Genomic DNA, 6378 nt, shown 5'->3' on the forward strand with positions numbered 1-6378 from the left:
CATGAGCGGGGGTGGGGGGGAACAGGGGAGACATGGGGCATGAGCGGGGGGTGGGGGGTTACACAAGGGAGACACAGGGCATGAGCGGGGGTGGGGGAGAAACACAAGGGAGACGCGGGGCATGAGCAGGGGGTGGGGGGGAAAGGAGGGAGACACGTGGCATGAGCGGGGGTGGGGGGAACAGAGGAGACACGGGGCATGAGCGGGGGTAGGGGAACAGGGGAGACACTGGCATGAGCAGGGGTTGGGGGGTAACAGGGGAGACAGGTCATGAGCGGCGGGTGGGGGGAACAGGGCACACGGGGCATGAGCGGGGGGTGGTGGGAAAGGAGGGTGACATGGGGCATGAGCTGGGGGTGGGGGGAAGGGGAGAGACACACGGGGCATGAGCAGGGGGTGGCGGGGAAGGGGAGAGAGACACGGGGCATGAGCAGGGGGTGGGGGAAGAGGAGAGACACTGAGCATGAGCAGGGTGTGGGGGGAAGGGGAGAGACACACGGGCATGAGCAGGGGTTGGGGGGAAGGGGAGAGAGACACAGGGCATGAGCGGGGGGTGGGGGAGGGGCAGAGACACACGGGGCATGAGCGGGGAGTGGGGGGAAGGGGAGAGACACACGGGGCATGAGCAGGGGGTGGGGTAGAAGGGGAGAGACACACGGGGCATGAGCGGGGGTGGGGGGTAAGGGGAGAGAGACACGAGGCATGAGCGGGGGGAAGGGGAGAGACACACGGGGCATGAGCAGGGGGGTGGGGGGAACAGCAGGGAGACACGGGGCATGAGCGGGGGTGGGGAGGTAGGGGAGAGACACACATGGCATAAGTGGGGGGTGTAGGGGAAGGGGAGAGACACACAGGGCATGAGCGGGGGTGGGGGGAAGGGGAGAGACGTACGAGGCATGTGCAGGGGGTGGGGGAAGGGGAGAGACACAAAGGGCAGGAGTGGGGGGTGGGGGGAAAGTAGGGAGACACTAGGCATGAGCGGGGGTGGCAGGAAGGGGAGAGAGACACGGGGCAGGAGCGGGGGGTCTGGGGAAAGGGGAGTGACACACGGGGCATGAGCGGGGGCTGGGGGAAGGGGAGAGAGACACGTGGCATGAGCGGGGGTTGGGGGGAAGGGGAGAGAGACACGGGGCATGAGCGGGGGTGGGGGGAAGGGGAGAGAGACACGGGGAATGAGCGGGGGGTGGCGGGGAGGGGAGAGAGACACGGGGCATGAGCAGGGGGTGGGGGAAGGGGAGAGAGACACGGGGCATGAGTGGGGGGTGGGGGATGGGAAGAGAGACACGGGGCATGAACGGGGTGTGGGGGGAAGGGGAGAGACACACGGGGCATGAGCGGGGGGTTGGGGGAACAGTAGGGAGACACGTGGAATGAGCGGGGGGTTGGGTGGAAGGGGAGAGACACGCGGAGCATGAGCGGGGGATGGGGAAATGGGAGAGACACACAGGGCATGAGCGGGGGGGGTGGGGGGAAGGGGAGAGACACACGGGGCATGAGCAGGGTTCTGGGGGAAGGGGAGAGAGACACAGGGCATGAGCGGGGGGTGGGGGGAAGGGCATAGACACACAGGGCATGAGCGGGGGGTGCGGGGGAAGGGGAGAGACACACGGGGCATGAGCGTGGGGGTGGGGGGAAGGGGAGAGAGACACAGGGCATGAGCGGGGGGTGGGGAGGAAGGGGAGAGAAACACGGGGCATGAGCGGGGGGTGGAGGGGAAGGGGAGAGGCACACAGGGCATGAGCGGGGTCGGGGGTAGGGGAGAGACACACGGGGCATGTGCAGGGGGTGGGGGAAGGGGAGAGACACACGGGGCAGGAGCGGGGGGTGGGGGGAAAGGAGGGAGACACGGGACATGAGTGGGGGTGGGAGGAAGGGGAGAGAAACACAGGGCAGGAGCGGGGGGTCGGGGGGCAGGGGAGAGACACACGGGGCATGAGCGGGGGGTGGGGGAAGGGGAGAGAGACACGGGGCATGAGCGGGGGTTGGGGGAAGGGGAGAGAGACACGGGGCATGAGCGGGGGTTGGGGGAAGGGGAGAGAGACACAGGGCATGAGCGGGGATGGTGGGGAGAGAGACACGGGGCATGAGCGGGGGGAAGGGGAGAGAGACACGGGGCATGAGCGGCGGTGGGAGGGAAGGGGCAAGAAACACGGGTCATGCGCGGGGGGTGGGGGGGAAGGGAGAGAAACACAGGGCATGAGTGGGTGGTGGGGGGAAGGGGAGAGAGACTCGGGGCATGAGCGGTGGGTGGGGGGATGGGAAGAGAGACACAGGGTATGAACTGGGGGTGGGAGGAAGGGGGAGAGTCATACGGGGCTTGAGTGGGGGGTGGAGGGAACAGTAGGGAGACACGGGGCATGAGCGGGGGGTGGGGGTGGAAGGGCATAGACACACTAGGCATGAGCGGGGGTGGGGGGAAGGGGAGAGACACACGGGGCATGAGTGGGGGGTGGGAGGAAGGGGAGAGAAACACAGGGCAGGAGCGGGGGTCGGGGGGCAGGGGAGAGACACACGGGGCATGAGCGGGGGGTGGGGGAAGGGGTAGAGAGACACGGGGCATGAGCGGGGGTTGGGGGGAAAGGAGGGAGACACGGGACATGAGCGGGGGTGGGAGGAAGGGGAGAGAAACACAGGGCAGGAGCGGGGGGTCGGGGGGCAGGGGGAGAGACACACGGGGCATGAGCGGGGGGTGGGGGGAAGGGGAGAGAGACACGGGGCATGAGCGGGGGTTGGGGGAAGGGGAGAGAGACACGGGGCATGAGCGGGGGTTGGGGGGAAGGGGAGAGAGACACAGGGCATGAGCGGGGGATGGCGGGGAGGGGAGAGAGACACGGGGCATGTGCGGGGGAAGGGGAGAGAGACACGGGGCATGAGCGGGGGGAAGGGGAGAGAGAACACGGGGGGCATGAGCGGCGGTGGGAGGGAAGGGGCGAGAAACACGGGTCATGCGCGGGGGGTGGGGGAAGGGAGAGAAACACAGGGCATGAGTGGGTGGTGGGGGGAAGGAGAGAGAGACTCGAGGCATGAGCGGTGGGTGGGGGGATGGGAAGAGAGACACAGGGTATGAACTGGGGGTGGGAGGAAGGGGAGAGACATACAGGGCTTGAGTGGGGGGTGGAGGGAACAGTAGGGAGACACGGGGCATGAGCGGGGGGTGGGGTGGAAGGGCATAGACACACTAGGCATGAGCGGGGGTGGGGGGAAGGGGAGAGACACACGGGGCATGAGTGGGGGTGGGGGGAAGGGGAGAGACACATGGGTCATGAGCGGGGGTAGGGGGAAGGGCATAGACACACAGGGCATGAGCGGGGGGTGCGGGGGAAGGGGAGAGACACACGGGTCATGAGCGTGGGGGGAAGGGGAGAGAGACACAGGAATGAGCGGGGGTGGGGTGGAAGGGCATAGACACACGGGGCATGAGCGGGGGTAGGGGGAAGGGGAGAGACACACGGGGCATGAGCGGGGAGTGGGGGGAAGGGGAGAGACACACGGGGCATGAGCAGGGGGTGGGGGGAAGGGGAGAGACACACGGGGCATGAGCGGGGTGGGGGGTAAGGGGAGAGAGACACGAGGCATGAGCGGGGGGAAGGGGAGAGACACACGGGGCATGAGCAGGGGGGTGGGGGGAACAGCAGGGAGACACGGGGCATGAGCGAGGGGTGGGGAGGAAGGGGAGAGACACACATGGCATGAGTGGGGGGTGGAGGGGAAGGGGAGAGACACACAGGGCATAAGCGAGGGTGGGGGGGAAGGGGAGAGACACACGGGGCAGGAGCGGGGGGTGGGGGGAAAGGAGGGAGACATAGGGCATGAGCGGGGGTGGCGGGAAGGGGAGAGAAACACGGGGCATGAGCGGGGGTGGGGGGAAGGGGAGAGAAACACGGGGCAGGAGCGGGGGTCGGGGGAACAGTAGGGAGACACGGGGCATGAGCAGGGGGTGGGGGGAAGGGGAGAGAGACACTGGGCATGAGCGGGGGTGGGGGGAAGGGGAGAGACACACGGGCATGAGCAGGGAGTGGGGGGAAGGGGAGAGAGACACAGGGCATGAGCGGGGGGTGGGGGAGGGGCAGAGACACACGGGGCATGAGGTGGGGGGTGGGGGAAAGGAGGGAGACACGGGCCATGAGCGGGGAGTGGGGGGGAAGGGGGAGAGACACACGGGGGCATGAGCAGGGGGTGGGGGGGAAGGGGAGAGACACACGGGGCATGAGCGGGGGTGGGGTGTAAGGGGGAGAGAGACACGGGGCATGAGCGGGTGGAAGGGGAGAGACACACGGGGCATGAGCGGGGGGTGGGGGATGGAGGGGGAGAGACACACGGGGCATGAGGGGGATGGGGGGAAGGGGAGAGAGACACGGGGCATGAGCAGGGGGGTGGGGGGGAACAGGGCACACGGGGCATGAGCGGGGGTGGGGGGAAAGGAAGGAGACATGGGGCATGAGCGGGGGTGGTGGGAAAGGAGGGAGACATGGGGCATGAGTTGGGGTGGGGGGAAGGGGAGAAACACACGGGGCATGAGAAGGGGGTGGGGGGAAGGGGAGGGAGACACGGGGCAGGGGTGGGGGAAGGGGAGAGACACTGGGCATGAGCAGGGGGTGAGGGGAAGGGAGAGACACCCGGGCATTAGCAGGGGGTGGGGGGGAAGGGGAGAGGGACACAGGGCATGAGTGGGGGGTGGGGGAGGGGCAGAGACACACAAGGCATGAGCGGTGAGTGGGGGGAAGGGGAGAGACACACGGGACATGAGCAGGGGTGGGGGGAAAGGGAGAGACACAAGGGGCATGAGCGGGGGTGGGGGGTAAGGGGAGAGAGGCACGAGGCATGAGCGGGGGGAAGGGGAGAGACACACGGGCATGAGCAGGGGGATGGGGGAACAGTAGGGAGACACGGGGCATGAGCGGGGGGTGGGGAGGAAGGGGAGAGACACACATGGCATGAGTGGGGGGTGGAGGAGAAGGGGAGAGACACACATGGCATGAGCGGGGTGGGGGGGAAGGGGAGAGACACACAGGGCATTTGCAGGGGGTGGGGGGAAGGGGCGAGACACGGGGCATGAGCGGGGGGTGGCGGGGAGGGGAGAGAGACACGGGGCATGAGGAGGTGGTGGGGGGAAGGGGAGAGACACATGGGTCATGAGCGAGGGTGGGGAGGAAGGGGAGAGACACACGGGGCATGAGCGGGGCTGGGGGAAGGGGAGAGACACACGGGGCATGAGCGGGGGGCTGGGGGAAGGGGAGAGACACACGGGGCATGAGCGGGTGGTGGCGGGGAAGGGGAAAGACAGAGGGCATAAGCGGGGGTGGGGGGAAGGGGAGAGACACACGGGGCATGAGCGTGGGTGGGGGGAAGGGGAGATACACATGGGTCATGAGCCAGGGTGGGGAGGAAGGGGAGAGACACACGGGGCATGAGCGGGGGCTGGGGGAAGGGGAGAGACACAAGGGGCATGAGCATGGGGTGGGGGGAAGGGGAGAGACATGGGGCATTAGCGGGGGTAGGGGGAAGGGGAGAGACACACGGGGCATGAGCAGGGGGTGGGGGAAGGGGAGAGACACACGGGGCATGAGCTGTGGGTGGGGGGGAAGGGGAGAGAGACACGGGCATGAGCGGGGGTGGAACAGTAGGGAGACACAGGGTATGAGCGGGGGTGGGGGGGAAGGGGAGAGACACACACGGGCCATGAGCAGGGGTGGGGGGAAGGGGAGGGAGAAACGGGGAATGAGCGGGGGTGGGGGAACAGTAGGGAGACACGGAGCATGAGCGGGGGGTAGGGGGGAAGGGGAGAAAGACACTAACATGAGCGGGGGTTGGGGTGGAAGGGGAGAGACATTCGAGGCATGAGCGGGGTGTGGGGGGGAAGGGGAGAGACACACGGGGCATGAGCGGGGGTGGGGCGGAAGAGGAGAGACACACGGGGCAGGAGCGGGGGGTGGGGGGAAGGGGAGAGACACACGGGGCATGAGCGGGGGGTGGGGGGAACATGAGGGAAACACGGGGGATGAGCTGGGGGGTGGGGGGTGGGCATACAGGAGGGAGACACGGGACATGACCGGAGGGTGGGGGGGCAACAGGAGACACAGGGCATGAGCGGGGGTGGGGGTACACGAGGGAAACACGGGGCATGAGCGGGGAGTGGGGGGGACAGGGGAGACACGGGGCATGAGCGGGGGGGTGGGGGTGACAGGGGAGACACAGGGCATGAGCGGGTGGGGGGAATTGTAGAGAGACATGGGGCATGAGCGGGGGTGGGGGGAACAGGGGAGACATGGGGCATGAGCGGGGGGTGGGGGTTACACAAGGGAGACACAGGGCATGAGCGGGGGTGGGGGGAGAAACACAAGGGAGACGCGGGGCATGGAGCAGGGGGTGGGGGGGAAA

Source organism: Ambystoma mexicanum, chromosome 2p (genome assembly GCF_040938575.1).
Source record: "Ambystoma mexicanum isolate Mex_15411 chromosome 2p, UKY_AmexF1_1, whole genome shotgun sequence".
NCBI lineage: Eukaryota > Metazoa > Chordata > Amphibia > Caudata > Ambystomatidae > Ambystoma > Ambystoma mexicanum.